This window comes from Canis aureus, chromosome 3 (assembly GCF_053574225.1).
Source record: "Canis aureus isolate CA01 chromosome 3, VMU_Caureus_v.1.0, whole genome shotgun sequence".
Lineage (NCBI taxonomy): Eukaryota > Metazoa > Chordata > Mammalia > Carnivora > Canidae > Canis > Canis aureus.
In genome coordinates this window covers 46,699,004-46,721,948 of record NC_135613.1, presented here as the reverse complement: position 1 = coordinate 46,721,948, position 22,945 = coordinate 46,699,004, and the positions used below count along the sequence as shown (strand labels likewise).

Sequence of the window (22,945 nt, the reverse complement as noted above, 5' to 3'; positions counted from 1 at the left end):
TCCTTCAGAAACACACATCCCACTCTCAGGAGTAAATCTGAGGATAAGAAATAGGACATTCGAGGTCTGGCCATGTTTGCAGAGGTGGGAAGGCCACCTGTCACAGGGAAAGGTGCCCCCAGCCCCACTGTGGCAAGCAATCTACTGCCTTCCGACTTCGCAGGGACCGTGGGAGGGTGTGGGAGAGAGTAGATAGACTATTGGTATACTTGGCATACTTTACTAGTGAGACTCCTTGCACTGCAACCCTGCTTCTCCTCCCTGGCCCACGTGCCACCTGGAACCCCGGGATTCCATCCTCGGTCTTGACCTTCCATGTACTGATGCCAGGCAGGTGAGTCTGCCCTGGGAGGAAAGAGGGTTCCTGGAAGCCAATCCCACACTGAGATGCCTAGAAACAGCTTATCTACACAAAGAGGTACCCATGAACTGTATAAATATAGCCTACTCAGCCCAGAGAAACCCTAGCTCCAGCTTGTCTCCCTGTAGTAGCCATGCTTATCAAATGCCTGTGGCCACTCCAGCGCCACCCTGTGCCCAGGGAACAGTGAAAGAGAAGATAGATTGCCTGGAGACTGTGGTCTTAACACACTGCAGTTAAATAATTTTCCTTGTGCCAAGTTTTACATAGAATATGCCCAGGCCAGGGGATGGGGTCCATACCACAGAGCCACCAGAGGCCACCAACACTCTACAGCTACTCCGGCCTGAGAGAACCCTGCACCTTGGTTGAACGAGGACTCTGTGTGCTTCTCTCAGTGGGGCTGGAAAAACCAAGGCCAGCTCAGGAGAAGCTGAGGGTCCAGGGAGATTTCGAGAAATCAAGAAATATGTAGTTCTTGAATATGCAGGGGACACCTAGGTGGCTCAGCAGTTGAGCCCCTGCCTTCAGCCCAGAGTGTGATCCTGGAGTCCTGAGATCGAGTCCTGCATAGGGCTCCCTGCATAGAGCCTGCTTCTCCCTCTGCTTGTGTCTCTGCCCCTCTCTCTGTGTCTCTCATGAATGAATAAATAAAATCTTTTTTTTTTTTTTTTTTTTTTTTTTTTTAAGAAATATGTAGTTGTGCTTTGGCAGGGGTCCCTAAAAGGAACACTAGCTCCCGAGGGGACAAGGGGACAAAGTTGTCCTGCATTTGACCTTCTCGTTCTCCTGGAGACCCTGTTGTACGGCTCCTAGAAGGAATCTGGGTTCCTCTTGTCCTGAGCGTCCCCATAATCAGGCACCTGGACTCCCCTGAGCGTCCCTGGCATCTGCACAGGATCTGAATAGATGTTCTTAGCACTTTCCATTTGTTCCACTGCTTTTCTGCGTTCAGGGTCTTATACTCAATCCCAGAACCTATGAGTAAGTCAAGCACGTTTGACTACATTGACCGATAATAAATATCACTGGATTGTAAGCTGTGAAAGAGCCAGGACTGTGTGTTGTTCCCCACTGTTCCTCTCTCTAGAAGAGTAGCTGCCATGGAAGAGGCTTCAGATGAGTGAAGGACAGTGATTGTTGAGTCCTCTGCAGAAGCCTCTTGTGGATGATCTCCTTCGCTTCTCAAGATAGCCCCATTTTCCAGATGGGTAAATGAAGGCTCAGAAAGAGGAAGACGCTTGTCAAGGGTCACAAGGGAGTGGTGAGACTGGGATTTGAACCCACCTGTGGGACTCAGTACAGTACAAAAATAGGGAAAAGGAGGGGCCTAATTCCGACTTCAGGAACCAGGAGGCAGAGAGCACCGGAGCTCTGGCCAGGAGCTAGGCCTACATCAAGATGTTCACACGATCCTCTTCTCCCTTTCTGCTCTTTCCTTCTCCACAAGTCCCACTCTTCCTGACTAGACTCTTTCCTGGGAGTACAGGGCAGGGAGCAGAAGAAGGAATGAGGAGGACAGAGGACCCCAGACCTGTGCCCTGCATGGATAGCAGCTCCCTGCAAGTTGAGTGTCAATTGGCCAAGAAGTGACGTGGCATCTGGGGAAGTGAGTGAGGGAGGAGGGAAGGAGCCATTCCTCTTCAAAGGGGTACCCGCCCTCCACTCCTGAGGAACCCTGTGTTTCTCTCTGTGGAGGCTATCCTAAGCCGGAACCCTGTGCCCTCCCGGGAGGACAGCCTGTTCCTCCCTTGCTTAGGGGCAGATCCCTTGGGCAGCCACCTCTTAGAGCTCTGAATTCCAGAGCATTGAGTATGAATATAAAAAACAAAGCAACTTATGTTCTTTATCTTGGTTCTTGGTTTTAAAGACACAGAAAAATACAACAGAAAGATAAAATAACCTGCCACAGAGAAATAATCACTTTCCCCAACATTTTATGATGGCAAATTCCAAACATCCAGAGCAGTTGTGAGAATCATACAGAGAACTCCCACGTACTCACCACCTAGATTCTGCAGTTCACGTTTCCTCTGTTCATGTACTCACGGCTCCATCCCTCACCCAGCCTCTATTTGTCCATCCATTTACCTGATTTTTTGATGCATTTCAAATTAAGTTGAAGACAGCAGTGTGCTCTCCTGAAACCCTGGGCAGCGTGAATGTTAGACTGAAATTACTTTTTTAAAAAGGTACTTTAAGGACACCTGGGTGGCTCAGTCGGTTATAAATCTGCCTTCGGCTCAGCTCATGATCCTGGGGTCCTGGGATTGAGCCCCATGTCTGGATCCCTGCTCAGCGGGGAGTTGCTTCTCTCTCTCCCTCTGTGCCTCTCTCTGCCTGCCGCTCTGACTGCTTGTGCTCTCTCTGTGTCAAATAAATAAGTAAATAAGTAAGTAAATCAATCAATCAATAAAATATTTAAAAAAACACTTCTAATAAGGAAATTTTCAAATGCACAAAAGTGGAGAGAATTATATAGTTATCCCAGAGCACCTATCACTCAGCCTCAGCAACTGGCAACATTTTTCCAATCTTGTTTCATCTATCCCCCATCTTTTTGTTTAAGTGAAAAATCATGAATTTTCTAAAAGTAAGTTTTACCTTAAAGTTTAAAAGTAGTTACATACTTGTAACCATTGTAAGAGTAACTGATTCAGGCGTTGGACAGATGCTCCACTGTGAGGAAAAGCTTGGCGGGGGAACAGGATACTCACACAGAAATATCACTCAGAAATTACATATTAGAGTTGGCCCCAACCTGCTGGGGTTCACGAGTCACCACCTGTGCAGGCGAAAACCCATGTATAACTTTTGAATTCCCCCCAAATTAAGTACTAACAGCCTACCATTGACCAAAAGCCTTATGAAAAACATAAATAGTTGGTTAACACATACTGTGTGTCTGTATTATATACTATATTCTCACAATAAAGTAAGGCAGAGAAAAGAAAATGATATTAAGAAGATCATAAGAACAGAAAATACATTAATGGTACCGGGCTGTATTTATTCTCAGAAAAATCTGCATATAAGTGGACCTGTTACAGTTTAAATCTGTGTTGTTCGAGGGTCAACTGTTGTTCAAGACTCTTTAACCAGCTCGTGGGCAAACACATCCCCCTCTTTCAAGATACACAGTTTTGTATTTTGCCCTCTTTATGTAACGTTACATCACGGGCATTTTCCTGTGTTTCAAAAATTCCCTCCAAAAAGTCACTTTTTTAAAATATCACTCCTTAGTAAATCTGTCCATAATTTCTTTAGCTCTTCCCCTTTGTTGGAGTTTGTTTTTTTTCCTGCCTTTTCACCAGTGTAAATGATACCGCACCAAACAGCTTTAAGTTTTAATTTAAGTAATCTCTACAGCCCACGTGGGTCTTGAACTCACAGCCCTGAAATCAAGAGCTGACTGCTCTTGGGAGTGAACTGGCCAGGCACCCCTGAACAGCTTTATATGTTCATCTCTGTGCACCTCTGATCTGTCTCTTCAGGAAGATCCAAAGGAAGGAGAACAGAGGGGAGGACTGCTGGCTTTTAAAGGTATTTGGTAGGTCCTGCCAAGCGGCCTTCCAGCATTCCAGAAAGGTTGTACCAATGGACACGCCCACCAGCAGCGGGGCACCTGCTCAACAGCTCTCTGGCAAGTTTGGAATTACTATAAATCATTAAAACATTTACCAACTGAAGACATCCCCAGTGGATATTGTTGATTTCTTTGATTATGAATATAATAGGTTTTTGGGTTTTTTTCTCCTGAGGATCATCTGTTTGCGTCCTCTCCCCTTGCTCTATTTGTGTCCTTTCTCTGTGTGTCATGGAATGTTTTCCTATCCATTCTGGGTGGTTGTGAGGATGAATGTGAGTTGATGTTTGTGAGGAGCTGGAACAGCACAGGGAAAACGTTCTGCCCTGCTGGCTAGGGTGCCACCCCACTGCCAGGGTCAAGCTCCAGTTCTGCTGCTTGCTGGTGGGGCACTTCCCCCTAGCGTGCCTCAGTTTCATTCTCTGTGAAAGGGGTTATTATGAGCATCGCAGGAGCTAATGCACACATAGTGCTTGGAACCATTTCCCCCGTGCACTGAACACTCAACAAAGGCCACCATTATTTGTATATTAAGGAAATCAGGCCTTGGTCCTCTTTGTTGCCAATCACTTCCTTCTCAAATCTGAAAGCTTGTGGGAGTGATTGAGCAGGCTCCCCCCGCCCCCCCAGGGAAGGCAGGGTGAGGGACCGAGGCATTTAGTGTTCACTGAGCAATGTCTTGGAAGGAATGTCTACTACTTGAAAACATTCTCAGAGCCATAAAGATAGGCTGCTTGGCCCTGAACCAAAACCCAAATTAGTCCCAAGGAAGATTTCGCAACTTCCTTTGAGAGATGCCTCCCAGCATCCTGGGCTTGGGCTGGAGAGTCCTGCTCCATGGCTAACTCAATTTCCTGCTCTCCCAGCAACTCTCCACCCTCCTTGGGTGGAGGCAGCAGGGACTTCAGCCCCCAAAGAGAGCCCTCCCAGGGTTTGGCAGGTGGGACTCACCTCACAGCCAGGTGAGGTCCTGAGAAGGCCCACACCCTGTTTCCATTCCCTTCCTGTGACTCAGTAGGGGAGGGGCCCTGGTGTCACTCACCCTGTCTTCTCAGCCTGCCCCTCATTCCTGGATTCCTGGGGATCTCTCTGGTCTATGTGGAGGAGCCAGGGCAGCTTGAGCCCAAAGTGGACATCCAAGTTGGGGTGGCTTGAAGAGGCCAGACCCACACTGACTGCCCAGTTGGAGTCACTCACCTCCTGGCCTCTGGAATGTGGCCTAGAACTTGAAGTTGTATCTTCGCCCTACCTCTGTCCCCCATCACCTGACCTCCAGGATGACCCTCCTGTTGGCACAAAGACAACTCCACCCACTGCTTCACACAAACCTCTGCTACCCTTGCTTGAAAAGCAGCCAGCTGTCCAGCATTTTAGAAACTTTTCCCGTGTTTGAAAATCAGGCCAGGGAGGGTCCCTTGCTGTCATGGGAAGGAGCCTATGTGCAGAGCAGGGGTCCCTGTGCCAAGGCCCCCAGCCCCCAAGAGATGACGGCAACAGAATGCCGTCAGCCTCAGTCCCCAGGCCAATAAAACCACATGTCTGAGGCCTTCTGGGTCACAGCACCCAGAGCTCTGGCCTGGCTTGGCCCCAGAGGACAGGACTAGCCAACTCTCTGCTGAGCTGGAAAAACAGCTCCCTCAGCTGGGACTCAGGCTGCAAGCAAGGGCTGACCGCAGGCCCCAGAGACCGGAGAGAGACAGGAGAAACGCTATGCCCTTAGAGGGCTCTGCAGCCAGAGTTGGAAAGCACGGGACAGGGACAGGCACCCAGGAGAAACCAAAGCTGACGTCCAACCAAGGAGGCTATTCCTTCTATAAAAACCCGAAGCGAGCATTCTCCAGCAGCGGACTTGACACTTTGGGAGACTGTCCAGAGAAGGAATAGAACAAACTCCTCTTGCATGCAACGACTTAGACAAACCTCACAGAGGGGGCTAGAGGATCCGGACCCAGAGAGAGCACAAACTGCATGGTTCCATCTCTAGGAAGTTCCCGAGAGTAGGCAAAACTCATCCATCAGTAGGGATGGGATCAGGGCGGTGGCTTCCCTGGAGGCGGTATGGGGTGGTGCTGGCTGAGAGGAGCACGTGGAGAACCCTCCTGGCTCCTCTGGAAATGGTCTACATCTCCATCGAGAATATGGCTGATGAGTGGTACGGCTACGTCGGTGCACTTTGCAGCATCTCAACAAGAAGAGAGAGTTAGGCTATGGGACCCATTGGAGCCCAGTGCTGTGGATCCTTGAGTGTCAATCCAGTCAGCCTTCCAGTAGCCCAGTGAGGGCAGAGCTAGAACTCACTCCCAGCCACAGGCTCCTGGAAAGGGCTGGTCTGCATGTGAGAACAGAAGGTGCCACAGTGGGTGCCACATTTAGCTTCTGCTTGGGTTTGTTTGCTTTTGAGCGATAAAGCTTGAAAATAGGAAGAAGGGCACAACTCTTCTAGGAAATACTCCCCACACGCAGACCCCCACTGTGGCTTTATGTTCCAAAGTCAGGGGGTGAAGCAAGTCACCTACGGTCATTCACCTGTGACAACCGCGTGAGTGCCCCCACCCCATGGAGGGCAGAGCAGAGCCAGGCTCAGTAACAGCAGGTGTCATTGTGTCATTTCACTGCTGGCCCCAGATGACATCAGCCCTGTGCACGGAGTGGTCATGCTGGCTGACAAACTGGGCAAAGAGGACCCAGTGGTGTCCTGTAACCTGTGGGGGTTGGGGAGGTGGCCAGAGGCTGAGGGCTGCTGGAGCTAGCGTGGCGAGGGCCTACCTATGTCGGTAGACGAGGTGAGTGCATTGTAAGAGCTGTGCTTGGCTAACCTTCTCTAGGAGTCTAACGGCCTTGCTCTCAGCACTTCCCTGATACTGTTGTCTTCTCAATTTAGTAGTAATAGTAGTGGTAGGAGTAGTAGTCATCATCGTCGTTGTTGTCGTGGGCTCCACGCCCAATGCAGGGCTTGAACTCACGACCATGAGATCAAGACCTGAGCCAAGATCAACAGTTGGACGTTCAACTGACTGAGCCACCCAGGCGCCCCGTCTTTTTAATTTACTATTACAGCCATCATGCTGGGAAAGCATGTCAAAAACTTGTTAAGAAGTCATGTGTGCAATTAACCTACTATCCAGTGATTCCATTTCCAGTAATTCTTCCGAAAAGAATTAAAAACAGGGACTTGAATAGATATTGGCATACCCAAGTTCATAGCAGCATTATTCACCACAGCCAAAGATAGAAATGACCAAGTGTCACGGACAGACGAGTGGATAGACAAAATGTGGTCTGTCCATGCAATGGAATATATTCAGCCTTAAAAAGGAAGGAAATTCTGGGATGCCTGGCTGACTTGCTCTCTGGAGCATGTGACTCTTGATCTCAGGGTTTAGGTTCGAGCCCCATGTTGGGTGTGGAGGTTACTTAAAAATAAAATTGTCAAAAAAAATTTTTTTTAAAAAGGAAGGAAATTGTGATGCATGTTACAACATGGGTGAACCTTGAGGACATTCAGTCAAGTGAAATAAGCCAGATACAGAAGAACAAATACTGCATGATTCCATTTACATGAGGTACCCAGTCATCAACTCAGAGACAGAATGTTGGGTTGGATCTGGGGGGAGCCGAAGGGGCAGTTAGTGTTGAATACATACAGAGTTTCAGTTTTGGAAGATGAAAACATTCTGGGGATGGATGGTGGAGGTGCTTGCTCAACAATGCTAAGCTACCGAATGCCACTGAGCTATACACTTAAAATGTTTAAAATGGTAAATTTTGTGCTATGTATATTTTACCAGTGGAAAAGTCATTGTGTGCTCCCAAAGGAGTTCCTCCCTCTGCCTCGTTTCCCCCACCCCACCCCACCCCAACTAAGCTCTGTGCTGAGGGCTGGGGCTGGCAGGCTGATTAAATCTTTTTCCAGGCACTGTTTGTCAGACAGAGTCCTATTGTGGACAAGAAGAATGGAACCTGGCATTTGGGATGTACTTTCAGTTGCATGTAACAACAGTGCCTCAAACAGATGGAAACCCATGTCTCCCACATGCAGTCTGGAGGTAGGCTGCGCAGGGCTGGCATGGTGACTCTGCTCCGCCCAGTCGTTTGGAACCCAGGCTCCTCTTCGGCCATCCCCGGGGGGTTCCCCTTGCCCATGGCTCAACATACCCCTGAATGTCCTTGGTCACATGGGAAAGGAAGTAGAGAAGAGGCACGTTTCCTTCCTTTAAGACACTCACTGAGTCTGTGTACTGGAAAGGGCATGCAGTTGCTGTGTGGTGGATCGGTCGCCCCTGCACTCCCCGACAGGATGTCAGCTGCATCCCACCTTGCTTAGCAGCCATGGAGGCAAGGTGTGTGGCTCCAATCATCCCTCCAGGGAGAAGCGGCCACAGGAAGTGCAGCCAGCTGTCAGCCTCCAGCCTTGGCACATTTAGGAACCTCCTCCGAGGCACACCTTGATCTGGAGTGCCGGGCAGGCTGGCCAAGGCTCCCTGCTGACCCCTGCCAGCCTCCTTTGCGGGCTGGGGCCACTCCCATCCTGCACATGCTCCCTCTCCACTTATCACTGGCAGGCCCCCAACACATTTCTTGCAATCCCAAGTCTGTTTTGCCACCAGCTGCTCAGAAGACTCAAACTGACATCTTAGTTCAAGGCTGCATCCCCAGCACACAGAAGGGTGCCTCACACCTAGGAGGCACCCAATGAAATCTCCCGGGTGGACACGAAGATTCAGTAGGCATTCAGTAAATGTGCGTTGACCCAAGCAGACAGCAAAGCAGCTATGAGCCGGCCTTCTGCTGGTTCACCTGAGAGTGAAGTTCCTCTGCCACGTTGGCTGGAGCCCTTTGCCAATGAAAACAGGAATGGAAAGTTAGAAGCAGACCTGCCCCAGCCGCTGGGCCCCCTTCCTGCCACCTGCAGGGTGGGGGCTTCCTGAGCCCATGGAGGGCACAGAGGGAAACATCTGCTCCCGGCCATCAGCAGGCTTCGATGGCATGGACATCCTGCCGGTCCCAGTGCTGGGAGCCAGGACTACTATCAAGGAGCCTGCTAGGGCTGGCACCCAGGGCAGCGTGTGCCCCCCTCAAAGCCCACTCAGCCGGATGGGGTTTGCTAACAGTGACTCTTATTTTCCCGACAGCAGCTCCATCTGCGGAGATATTTTCACAGCCACTTAGGACCCCTACTCTCCCTGCTTTAGCCAGGAGGCAAGGACCGCAGCCTCCTAATGGCCTGTTTGTTTACAGCACAACCAGAGCCTGCTGTAGGGGCTTGTGTTGTGTCCTTCCCTGCAGCCCTGGTCTGTGAATGCTGTGAGAGCATGTGACAAACAGTGTGTATGTGATGTGCGGCATGAGGCTCAAGAGCAGGTAGTGGATGGGTCAGTGAGGAGCTGCAGGTGGCTCAGGCCACAGGGACAGACATGAGGGAGTTTGGTCTGAGAGGCAAGGAGGAGGCACCAGCAGGAGCAGAACTGGAGGAAGCCACAGATGACTCTAGATTGTTCCAGAATCATCTGGATGATTCCCTCTTGGTAGAAATGCTGGCCTTTATGCAGACTCGGAGGGGCTGAGCTGGGAGTGTGCCCCACCTGGCAAAGGATGGCGATAAGCAGCTGTGTTGATTGTACTTAAGAAAGGTGTTGCTGTCAGATCAGAGAGCTATAACTGGGCCACATTCTCGAGGTTTCAGGAAGGAGGAATGTGAGAGGGGCATGTCAGGGAAGTGGATGGGGACAGTGGAGGTAGAAGTCCTGGATGGGGTCGTGAGCAAGGCAAAGGGGTACTTGGAATTTGCTCTTATGGGGACAGGGGTGAGAGGATGGCTACCTGGTTTCACACAAAAGACCAGAGAGACTGGGACGGAAGGAGAGTCAAATCTGGAAAGAACAGCAGGTCAGTCTGAAGAGGGAGGCCAAGGAATGGAGCTTAAGAGGGGGATTTCCTAACATAGAAACCAGAAATGACAAAGGAAAAGAAGGACAGATCTGCTTACATCAACATGAAAACCTTCCAAGTACCAACACCAAACAAAACAGACACACAAATCCCCCTCCACCCGGCTGAAAGTAAAATGATCAGCTGAGAAAGTATTTACAACCTATCGACCATGACGAAGGGTTAAAATCCATTATGTTAAGAGACCTTACAAATCAGCAAGAAGAAAGTAAACAGATAGCAATTCGGAAAAGGACAAAAAGGCCACGTGCAGAAGTGCCCACGGCCATCCAACAAAACGTCAAACGTGTAATCCTGGATCAAAGAGGCAGGAAGCAAAGTGACAAGGTGCTACTCTGCCCATCAGGCTGGCACAGATTTAAAAGCGTATACCCAGTATTGCCAAGGATGTGGGGAAAGAACCCTGTGGGGGAGACTATGAATTGGAGCAATGTTTTTGGTGGGCAACTTGGCAATATCTATCAAGTTACAGAATTATCATATGTACTTTCCCTTTGATCCCAGAGTCCTTATTCTCTGCAATACCAGGAAGTACCCAGGTGTTACCTGTCCCCACACTGGTCCTATGCCAGAAGGTGGAATTCTCCAATTGTCCTAAGAAGATCTGGGCCCTAGGGTGAGTGTGTATAAAAGTGACATAAAAGGGTCATCTGCCCCTTGCAGTCAAACCTCTGTGAGCAGGACCAGGTGGCCCTGTTGAGGGAGAAGCTGGGAAGAGAGAATCCTATTGTTTCACTTAGCACCAAACTTGTAGGCCTGGTTATAACTATATTAGTTAGAAGTTGTACCCAGCTGCCAGTAGCAGAGACCTGGAAAATAGTGGCTTAGATAAAATAGAAGTTTATTTTCACAGGTCGCAGAAGTCAGGGATTCCCTGATTGGTAGGGTGGTTCTAGAGCATCATCAGGCACTCTCAATCCTCCTTCCTTTCTGCTCTATTATAGAGTTTGACTCCATCCTCAAGGTCACAAAATGGCTACTGGAGTGCCAGCCATCATACATATATTCCAGACAGGAAGAAGAAGGAAGAAAACAAAAAGGATACACACTGGATTTTTGGGAGCTTTCCTGGAAGACCTGCCCTGCGACTTCTGCTTATATCTCATCAGCCACCTTTATACGCTTGGGAAGTGCGAAATGAAGTCTCCTGGCTACTCACCTACTCACTCTGAGCAAGCTCTTGCTCATCATCCAATCCCAGTTTCCTTTTACCTTATTTGGGATATTGAAAGATAAGGATGCATCTGATGTTTGCAATTGCTAAAAGCAAGTCAGCTTGGTTTCTGAAACAAAATGCTTTAACAACAGGGGCTTTGCTCGTGTTTCTGGTTCTCTTCCTTCATCATAGACACGCAGTGTACCCTTGGGAAGGGGGCACAGGCCTTTCCTTAAGAACACTAGAGCCTAATCACTGCAGGTGCTTGCCGAGATAAGAAAAGGTACTATTACATGGTAAGGTCAGGTGGTCCCACGCTCTGTGAGACGGGGAGGGAGGAGATTTATGCATGAATCTTAGGCTGGTTCTGCAAGTGAGCCCCGGAGACAAATATTTGTGTGCCCGTGGTTTATTCAGAAGCCCCGGTTTCAGCCTAAGAGAAAGTCCCTTCAAGGGAGGGGAGTGGGGCTTTCAGACTTCTGTGCTTGTCACTCATTAGTTGAGTGTCACTGGGGCAGGGGTGGAGGAGAGGCAGCTCCCAGGCACGCCCAGCCCTGCCTGTAGGGAGAAGTGGCTCCGGGAGCTCCAGGGTGTCCTCTGGGGAAGGGTGCAAAAGTAGGTGGCTGCAGGGAAGCTGGGCGGTGTGGGGGGTAAGGGTGGGGGAACAGGTGCCTTATGTGCCCTATTTACATTCCCAACACTCCTGAGAGGTCAGATGGAGAATCTGAGGCTCAAGGAAGGAGAGTGACCTGGTCAAGGGTCAGAGCTGGGGCTCTAACCCAGACCTGAGTGCCACAAAAGCCCAGGTTGCCACTAAAGCTTCTAATTCCTTCCTTGGTTGTTCAATAGCTTGACAGGCCTTGGCTGCATGCCTCCTGCATGCAAGGCCTGGGCCTCGGGCCTCCAGAGGGGAGGCTGCCTGCTGCTGGTGCTCCTGCGTGTCACCAGCTCCCAGGCTGAGCCTCGGACTCATCTGGCCATTTCTCCTCTGCGAGCTCGCCATCTCTGATGGAATCCGGGCAGCTGGGTCTGGAGACTCTGAGCCACCTGGGGAGCGGGCTCCTGGAAGGTGGGTGGTGAGGTCCCACCAAGGGAGGTCCAGGCAAAGATGGGCCGAAGAGGTCTGTGGTTTGACCCCAGCGTTAACCAGGCCGGGACCCACTTCTCCTCGGAGCGAAGCAGGTGACTCACTGAATGACACAGCCTACAGCTCAAGAAGGGGGCTCTGGCGGAGGCCTCAGAGCAGTGGCTTCTGTCACAAGGCGGGAGCTCGAGGGCAGCCAGCTGGTGCACAGGCATCCAGGGCTCGGAGCCCTCACACATGCCAGCCTCACCCGGGGTGGTGCTGCTTGCTGCCTGTGTGACCTTGGGCAAGTTAACGGAGCTCTCTGGGCCTCTGCTTCCTTTCCATACTATGCAAGAAGGTGTCTCTGAAGTGGGGGTGCCCGGCACATAGTAACCCCCCCGCCCCCAGGGTGGATGAGGATGAGCATGTGGGTGTTGGCGGGACTTGTCTGGAGGTGGATGGCCCTTCCTCCCTGGCCTTGGGGAAGGCTCCCAGATGCTTCCCTCTAGGCTTCCCCGCTCGGGGTCCCTTTCCCTCAGAGTGCAGCCCTCCCCCCTGGCATGGCCACACCTCACCCATGCGGATGCATCCGTGACAGGTGGCCCTGGCTTTCTTGCACATAACTAAGGACAATAAGATGGGAGCTAACAGTTCTCGAGTGCTAAGGATGGCCTGGGTGCCGTGTCGGAGAGCATTTTCTACAGATTTTCTCATCTCATCCCCCACCCCAGCCATGTGGCTCATTCACCAGCCCCTGGTGGCCCAGGGGCTCTCGGGCCCTGCTGTGCGTCCTGCCCATGTGCCCCAGGCTACGTGCTGGTGGGGGGTGCAGGAGAGCCCCAGGCCCAGCACCCACTAAGGGCTGAGCACAATGGTTGAGCAAAGGAAGGAAGGAGCAAATGTGTGAGGGAATGTTCTGTTCTGAGGGAGTCCTTGGCCTTCTCGTGTCAGGTGACAAGCTGTTCTTGGGGGATTGCTTCCCAGTGTTCTGGGCAATGTCCAGCCAGAGAGGAGCCTAGCAGCTGCCCGGCGCTGACATGGGTGAGGCCAGGACCACCAGGGGTCTGTAGCCGGACTCCTGGCCGCGGCAGTAGGCTGGGTGGAGGGGCGCTCGCCAGGCTCCCAGCACCCCCACTCCCCGAGTTCTCTCCCTCTTCTGGCTTCCTGCCCAGCCCAGGGCTGCCCACAGCTAGCTGCGCCCCATGGGCCCTCAAGGGGAGCCCAGCCCAGCATGGGGGCCACAAGCAGGGGAGGCCCTCAAGGATGCTGGTCAGTGCTGTGACAGGGGACCCTGCTGGATGTGGGGGACTGTGGCGAGCGGGAGGGAGGTGCTTTCGGTGGCAGCCGCTGCTGGTCGGGAGTCGTGTGAGCATGGAGCCCAGGTCGCGCGGGCCCACCTCTGGCCCCTGTGCTGTGTGATGCAGCCCCAGGCCTACCCACTCTGTCCTTGGTTTCCTTCTCTGTGAAATGGGACGGAACGGGGCTACTATGGGGAGCCCCCCGGATTCCGCGAGCCTGACCAGGCGTCAGGCAGTTCTTGGCCCTGTCCCTTCAATGAGCTCAGGTAGGCTTCCTAACTCGAGGGGATGCAGATGCACAGAGAGGCAGAGTAACTGCCTGGTCCCCCAGCTACTAGGTGGCAGCAGTGGACACCGTGGGTGCCCTGCCCTCCCCCTCCCCCCACAGGACCCATCTCTTCATGCCAAAGGCAGGGAACACTTGCGACCGCTTCTCAGGGCTTTTTCCAGCTGCAAAAGCAGGTGGGCAGAAACAGCTAGGGGGCCAGGGAGTCACTGCCCAGGAAGCAGTTCTCAGCCACGAGGGGTGCGGGATTGGTGGATAGCAACCCCAGCTCTGCCCTTCACTTGGGGGGCATTGTCCACGCTCTCTCCCAGGGCTCCACGACAGGCCCGAGCCCCAGGAGCCAGGCGGTGATGGCCATGATGGCACACAATTCACTGGTTCCTTCCCTGCCCTGCCCTGTGTGCCTGCTCCCCGACAGCACCTTCCAGATCAAGTCCTTACCCCTGAACCCTTGTTCCAGGGGTTTACTCTGCAGAAGGTGGGCTCCACAACCCACATTCCTCAGCACAACTGTGGTACCACCTGTTCAGAGGGTGAGGCTGAGCCCTCAGGAAGAGGGTACCACCCAGCAGAAGCCAGAGTCACCTGTGTGCTGTCATCTGGGGACAGGAAACCATCCTTGCAAGGTCCCTCCTGACTCCTGCTTTCCAGCACTTAATATAGCTGCAGGCAGCCTGACTAGTGTCATTCCCTTGGTGACAATGAAACGTTTCAAGAGGATGTAGGTACAAGGTTCCCGAGCCTCTGAGATCCTCACAGAGGCCTTCTTTCTGGCCCCTCACCCTCTACCTGTCTCACAGTATCCCTCACTGATGAGAGGCTTTTAGTTTCCACTTGCATACCTTCAGGGACAGGGGGCTCACTACCTATCAAGATCACTTCTCTAATCATTTGAAAGCTTGTCTCTCTACTGAGTCCATGTCTACCTCTCCACTAGCCTGGTTCTACCATCTGGATGGCAATGAAAATCCTATTGGCGTGGAGGAGCCGGGGCCCAGGTAATGCGACTCCTGCGCTGTCACTGTCATTTCCCTCGGGTCTTCTTGGACTGCTGAGCTGCAGACAAACCAGGCACTGCAAGCCTTCACTTCTTCCTCCTCCTCAACATGAGCACATTCTCTGCTTCTGAATGCACTAGGCTGCTTTGAAGTATTTACATGTCACATGAATACAGTTACATAAATATTACGTGTGCATGATCTTAAAGATCATAAGTACGGAGGTTTGAAGGTGAAAAGAAGTTTCTTTTTCTTTGTTTCTTTCTTTCTTTTTAATTTTTTTAAAAGATATTTGAACGTGGGACATTTTCAGAAGAGTGACAGGCGTAGGTGGTTCTGTTTCGGAAACCTGCCTTCCCTGGCTTCTCAGCTCAGCTGGACGGCTGCAGGATTAATCAGTTGCAGATCTGCTTATTCTCTCCCCGATCTGGGTTTAGAGCTCACGTTGCAAGCACAAGCCCACATTCCTGATGTCAGAGAGTGGGCTTATTCTACGATGATGGGTACCCACGCTTAGAGAGGGTCCTTAAGAAGCAGGCGCTGGCAAGACAGAGAGACCTCCCACGCGGAGCTTATGGTCTAGCAGGGGAGCAGGCTGCCAGCATCACCTGTCACAGGAGTGGCCAGAGCCCCCAAGGAGGGAGGGCTGCACAGAACTCCAACAGCTCACAATGGGGATGTTTGTTCTAGTCTGGGCAAAGGTTTCCTAGAGAAAATACTTTGTTTTATTTTTACTTTTGTTATTGTACAAACTATGCACCCTTAAGTAGACAGCTTGGTGAACTTACCAGTGTGTACCACCATGCCACCACCATCGTGACCAAGAGAGAACATTTCCCCTTGAAGGTTCCCTATGCCCCCCCACCCCAGGCCAGCTGGTACTTACCCCCCAAAGAAACCATTCTTCTCAGATGTTTGCCTTGGATTAATTTCTCTTCTTTTTGAGCTCCATATGAATGGAACCATATGGAGTGTGCTCATCTGTGTCTGGCTTCTTCCACTGACAATCATGTCCATGAGATGCATGCACGTCGTGGCGTGTGGTAGTAAGCTGTGCTTTTTCATTGCTCTATAACCTCCCATTGCATGAAGTACACCATCAGTTGTTGATGTATTCTCCTTTTGATGGAATTTCGGGCTGTTCCAACTTTCATCTACTAAGAATAAAGATGCTATGAGAAAGTGGCATTTTTTAGCTGAGTAAAAGTTAACTTGATATGTAGAGGTAGAGAGGGTGGGGAGGAACATTCGAGAAGGAAGGAATGACCCTGGCAAAGGCCTTTGGCAGGAGGGATCCTGCAGGTGGGTGTGACTGATGGGGAGCCCTTCCCGGCCTCACATTTCCAGGAACGTTAACAGTGTTGATCGGGCCGAGCCCCTGCTGAACCGGCCTGGTGTGTGGCCCTCTGCATCGCTTCCCACTCTTCATATGCCTTCCCGGCCTGTAGAGGCCAGACAGCTAAAAGACTGCATTTGCCAGCCTCCCTTGCAGCTTGGCTCTGGATGGGAGCTAGGGTCCATCAAATAAACATGTGGCATGAGGTGAAGGAGGCAGAGGGAGGAGGGCCTTCTTCTTGCTGCTTTGGCTGTGTTGTGTCCTCTGACAGGGTCATTGGGTCATGAGATTTTCTGCAGCAGCATCCCAGCATCTGGTCTTGGGCTGCTGAGCTGTGGGGCGGGGCCTGATCCCAGCTCCCTGCACCCAGGGGAGATGTGCTTAAAGTGTTGCCCCTGATTGTCTGCCGCCTGGCGGTGGTGGAAGGAGCAGCACCCTCCCACCCTGTAGGCTGGTTCTACAGGGACCCGGAGACCCGCCCCCAGAGGCCCAGCCAAGGATCTCTCACCCAGCCTTCTCAGTGATTTCAGAAGTACCCGTCACTACATCAAGCCCCACATGCTCCAAACACCTGGAGGTGCCATCTCACACCCATGGGGACGGCCACTATCAAAAAACGAGAAAGTAAAAGTGTTGGTGAGGATGTGGAGAAATTGGAACCCTTGTGCACTGCTGGTGGGAACGTAAAATGGAGCAGCTGCTATGGAAAGCAGTTGGCAGTTCTTCAAAAATTAAAAATAGCGTCACCATATGATCCAGCAATCCCACTTCTGGGTATATATCCAAAGAATTGAAAGCAGGTTCTCCAAGAGATATTTGCGCTCCACTGCTCATCGCAGCGTTATTCACAGTAGCCAAGAGGTGGGGGCAGCCCAAATGTCCATCGACAGGTGAATGGATATGCAAAATGTGGTATGTGCACAGAATAAAATATCTTTCAGCCTTAAAAAGCAATGAAGTCCTGTCACAGGCTACAACATAGATGTGCCATGGGGACACCATGCTAAGTGAAATAAGCCCATCCCAGAGAGAAAGATACGGTACGATTCCATTTCTATGAGGTTCCTGGGATCATCAAATCCACAGAGACAGCAGAAGGGTGGTTGCCAGGGGCTGGGGGCAAGAGAATGGGGAATTAGTGTTGAGTGGGGATAGAATTTCAGCTTTACAAGAGGAAAAGTGTTCTTTTCATTAAAATGGTAAATTTTATTTTATGTGCATTTTACAAGTACCCCCTCCAACTAAAAAATAACCCCTCTGAAATACCTGGAGAAGTTTCCCTGCTGCAAGCTTTTCACCCCTCGGTCAGAGCCTTTACATGTGTCATCTTGACTGCTGTGTACAACCTCCATGAAAGACAGATGCACTAACTGGGGACCACCTGACAACCAAGACCCCGAAAATCAGTGAGAAGCGCGATCACCATGGCTGGCGAATGGTCTGGCTGGGACTAGGTTTTGTACCTGAGCCCAGATTCTGTGTTCTTTCTACTACAAAACATTCCCCTTCTCTGCCTCCTCTGGCCCCCCACTGCCCGCATAAAGAATGGGAGGAGGGGAGGAGGGGAGGAGGGGAGGCCTTTGGGGAGCCAACATTTTCATTTCCCAGAGAGAAGAGGAAGAGGAAGAGCACTGCCCAGTGATTCCATGGGAGGAGGGTGGGCTGCTTTTGCCTGTACAGCAACTGCCCTCCTGAACAGCCTGGGGGCAGACCCCCTTCCTTGTTCTCAGTGCATGTGGATCGAGTGGAGTTGCAGATGGGGGGAGGGTGTAGAATGGGCAGGAGGGCTGAAGCAAGCCTCAGAAACAGGAGATTGGCTCCAGGTGGCCCAAGGCAGAGCCTCCAAACAGTTCCAGCCAGGCCATCCTGAGTGTGCAGGACACTGATGCTCCTGTGGACATTTCCCGTAAGGTCACACATTCTGACTACACCAGGATTTCTAATCAGGGACTCTGATGGGGAGTATGGGGGGACCCATTGCCCTCCTGGGCCCTAGCTGAGTCCTGCATCCCAGGACGTGTCCTCCACTGCCACCTCCATTACATCCTTACATGGAACAGCATTAATTTTTTGAGGCACACACACACCCTTGGAAGGGAAAAAGATCCTGTCTTATCTGAACCTTGGAGACAGTGACCTGCAGAGTGAGGGTAGCTCGGGCCCTGCCTGAGGACTTGTCAGGAAGACAAACCAGCTGGGTGTAGTAGCGCTCACCCACCAACATCAGCTGTCCTGCCGATCCACGGGAGGCAGCACGGGGGGGGGGGGGGGGGGGGTGGGGGGGGGTGGGGGGGGGTGGGGGGGGGGACTCCTCAGCCCAGGACCTGGAGAAGTGCTGGAGCATGAGCCAGGAGTGCCACCTACTGGTAACAAGCTGAAGAGCCTGTGCCCCTTTGGAGAGGGGCCACCCACAACCAAGGGACAGAGGTGCCTTCCTGACAAGTTTTCTCTCCAGGCCACAGGGGCTTGCTGGGGCTGCTGTGGCAAAGTACTCCAAATGGGGACCTAAAGCAACAGAATTTTATTCTCCCAGTTCTAAAGGCCAGCCTCACAAATCAAGGTCACTATCCTCCAAAAGCTCTCTGGGAAGGCCCTTCTTTGCCTCCTCCCTAGCTTCTGGTGGCAGCCAGCATTTCTTGTCATTCCTCTGCTGCAAACACACCCCTCCAATCTTGGCCTTCGTCTTCAGGAGGCCTCCTTGCCTGGGTATCCTCATCCAGATTTCCCTCTTCCTGTAAGCACACGGGTCATTGGATCAGAGCCCACCCTAATCCAAGGCCTTATCTTGACTTGATCACGTGTGCAAAGACCCTCTTTCCAACTATGGTCACATTCACAGTCCAGGTGGACAGAAATCTCGGGGACACACTATTAAGCTTACCACAGAGGCCCAACTCAAGTGCTGCCTCCTTCAGGCAGTCCTTCCCTATCCACCGGGACCACCTCCCATCCTGAACCCCAGTAAGGCCTGTGAGGCCTCTGGGTCTGGTCTGCCCCACATCGCACTGGACACATGAGTTGTAGACATAGAAGAGCATGATGGGCCCTCCTACGTCTCCCCTACATCTGCCTCTCGAGACCCAGCTGAGGCATCACCTCCTCTGGGAGGCCCAATCCATGCCCCCAGCCCCTCTCCTGTCCTGGGCTTAGGTGATATAGGTGGAACAGACCCCAGGTTAGTGCTCAAAATGCAACAGGATTCCTGCTTTCCGCTCCTCGGGTCACCATCATTGACATCTAGAAGCGGAATGCTCAAAATGGGAATCAGCTTTTATAGGACAAACTCGTGGAAAGAGCTCTCAGATTTTCATAGAGCAGCATCTGCTTCATAAAATGCATCTCAAGAAGGCCTGCTTTTATTGAGGTTGTTTAGTGCAAGGGCTACAGTTGGTGTGGTTTAAGGCAGTAGCACAGTGAATACTGTTGTCCATGGTGCTTAATTTTGGAAGAGGTGTGGGTCCCTGCCAGCCAGCCGTGCCAAAAACGATGTTCAAGATTGATTTGATTCAAGTGCTTTTAAAGAATAGGGATGCTTTGGGTAGGAGAGTGGCTTTCTGCCTAAAGCCGTTCTTACATATGGTAGACCGGGCAAACCGCTATGGCCCATGGAAGCAGCAGAAGGGAAATTGGTATATGGAAATGTGCCTTTGAGATCAAAATGTTTGAAAATGTGAATCAAATAGGGAGAATGCCAAAAAAGGAAAAAGAAAGTCACAACAACACCTGATGCCAAATTTGGAAACTAGACGAAAGGAGTGGTGGGGGAGGTGGGCAAATGATCCATTGCAGAGCCAACCTGATCCAGCCAGGGGATGCCTTGGGGATCCTGTTTGCTTCCTCTCATATGGAAAAAAAGCATATTTTCATAGTAGATAACAAATACGATTATATGGAATGACAATCATTAATGTTATATCACCTCTTTTTTTAAAAAAGATTTTACTTATTTATTCATGAGAGACACACAGAGAGAGGCAGAGACACAGGCAGAGGGAGAAACAGGCTCCCCATGGGGATCCCGTTGTGGGACTTGATCCCAGGACCTCAGGATCACAATCTGAGCTGAAGGCAGACGCTCAACCACTGAGCCACCCAGACACCCACACCTATGTCTGTTGATGGCATTCCATACTTTTCATTAAAACCATTGTAAGCAGCTGCAAAACATTCTTTCCACTGGGGTGAACATGGCCTTTAACTGACCTCTATTCACTGGATATTCAGGAGCTTTCCAGTTTTGGACTTTAAAAATGATACTTACGTGTATTGTTTCTTCTGGATGGATCCCTGGGAGTGGAATTCCTAAGTCAACAAAAGGGAGAATGATTTTTAAGTTTCTTTATCAGAGATTTCAAACTGTTGACTGTACAGCCAACTTGGCTCTTAGCTGAGTTGGACTTGGCCCATGCAATTTCTTTTAAGGTATGGCAATGTTTAAAAGTAAGACTATTTCCCATTAGAATTCAGATTTCCACTAATCTTGGAAAATCAGGGCTGCCCAATCAATGTAATATGCTACATGAAGATAATAAAAGGGAAAAAGGCCTCATAATCATCTCATTTAACACAGAAAAGGCATTTGATGAAAGCTGACATCCCTTATGATAAGACACTAAACTGGGAATAGAGGAAACTTCTTCAGTGTGATAAAGAGTCTTATGAAAAGCCCACAGCTGACATCATACTCAGTGGTGAAAGATGAGAGCTTTCTCCCCGAGACAGAAACAGGGCAAGGATGCCTGCTTTCACCACTGCTATTCAACAGCATGCTGGAATTCTAGCCAGAGCAATTAGGCAAGAAAAAGAAACAAAAGACATCCAAATTGGAAAGGAAGAAGTAAAACTATCTGTATGCACAGATGACATGATCTTATATGTAGAAAATTCAAAGAATCCACTTAGTTAGTTACTGTTAATAAATGAATCCAGCAAAGTTGCCAGGTAGAGGATCAATACACAAAATACACAAAACTTAGTTGTATTTTTATACTAGCAATGAACAACCCCAAAAGGAAACTAAGAAAATAATACCATTTATAAAGGCATCCAAAAAAATAAAATACTTAGTAATAAATTTAAGCAAAGAGGTTAAAGATTTGTATAAAGAAAATTACAAAATATTGCTACAAGAAATTAAAGAAGATCGAAATGCGTGGAAAGATATCCCATGTTTATGGACTGAAAGACTTAACATTGTTAAGATGCAATACTACCCAAAAGCAATCTACAGATTCAGTGCAATCCTCCCCAAATTCCTAGTGGCTTTTTTTTTTTTTGGTAGAAATGGAAAAGCTGATCCAAAAATTTATATAGAAATATAAAGGATCCTGAATAGCCTAAACAATCTTAAGAAAGAAAAACAAAGTTGGAGGAATCACACCTTCTGGTTTTAAAACTTACTATAGTGGTGCCTGAGTGGCTCAGTCAGCTAAGCATCTGACTCTTAATTTCAGCTCCAGTTGTGATCTCAGGGTCCTGGGATCAAGTCCCACATCAGGCTCCATGCTCAGTGCAGGGTCTGATTGAGATTCTCTCTCCCTCTTCTTCTGCCCCTCCAGCTTGTGCTCTCTCTCTCTTCCTGTCTCTCTCTAAAATAAAAAATAAAATCTTAAAAAAAAACTTACTACAGAGCTACAGTACTCCAAACAGTATGGGACTAGCATAAGGATTAACATATAAATAAGTGGAATAGCTAGAGAGTCCACAAGGAAATCCATATATATATATGATCATTTTTATATCCACATGATCACTCAATGTGGAAAAAATAGTCTCTTCAACAGATGGTGCTGGGACAAATGCATTTTCACATAAAAGAATGAAGTAGGACCCCTACCTCTCATCATATATGAAAACTGATTTAAAATGGATCAAGGACCTAAAGGTAAGAGTAAAAATTATAAAGCTCTTTGAAGACCAAGAAGAAAAGTGTCATACATTGGATTTGGTAAAGATTTCTTGGATATCACATTAAACACACAGGCAACAAAAGAATACATAGATAACTTGGACCTCATTAAAATTAAAAATGGGGGACGCCTAGGTGGCTCAGCAGTTTAGTACCTGCCTTTGGCCCAGGGTGTGATCCTGGAGTCCTGGGATCGAGTCCCACATCGGGCTCCCTGCATGGAGCCTGCTTCTCCCTCTGCCTGTATCTCTGCCTCTCTCTTTCTGTGTCACTCATGAATAAATAAATAAAATGTTTTTTAAAAATTAAAAATGGGCAGCAAAAAACACTATCAAGAGATATGCTGCTGGGATGCCTGGGTGGCTCAGCGGTTGAGTGTCTGCCTTGGGCTCGGGGTGTGATCCTGGAGTCCTGAGATTGAGTCCCACATCAGGCTCCCTGCAGGGAGCCTGCTTCTTCCTCTGCCTGTGTCTCTGCCTCTCTCTGTCTCTGTCTCTTATGAATAAATTTAAAAAAAAAATTTAAAAAAGAGATAGGCTACCCATGGAATGGGAGAAAATATTTAAAAGCATATAGCTAATACAAGTATAATATCCAGAATAAAGAACTCTTATGACTCAACAACAAAAAGGCAAACAATTCAATTTTTAAGTGGGCAAAGGACTTGAATAGACAATCCGCCAAAAAGGACATCCAAATGGCCAGCAAGCCCAGAAAAATATGGGTAATGTTATTAGGAAAATGTAAATCAAAACCACAATGAGATACCACTTCATGCCCAGTATGAGAAAAATGAAAAGAAAAAAGGGGGGGGGGAAATCATTGGTGTGGATGTGGAGAAATTTGAACCCTCCTACATTGCTGCTGGGAGTGTAGATGGTGCAGCTGCTATGGAAAAGAGTTTGACAGTTTCCCAAAAAGGTAAACGTAAAATTACCCTATGACCCCAAATTCTCACTCTTAGGTATATCTACAAAAGAATTGAAAACAAAGACTTGCAC

The 22,945-nt window shown here is 49.8% G+C and overlaps 1 long non-coding RNA gene across 1 annotated transcript in view; it reads left to right on the top strand.

Moving 5' to 3' along the window:
* Nucleotides 1-11,203, top strand: part of LOC144305272 (uncharacterized) — a 35,131-nt gene extending 23,928 nt beyond the window's left edge. The window contains exon 2 of the long non-coding RNA XR_013372328.1: nt 10,841-11,203. This is a non-coding gene — a long non-coding RNA (uncharacterized LOC144305272). The remainder of the gene's footprint in view (nt 1-10,840) is intronic.
* Nucleotides 11,204-22,945: the final 11,742 nt, after the last annotated feature.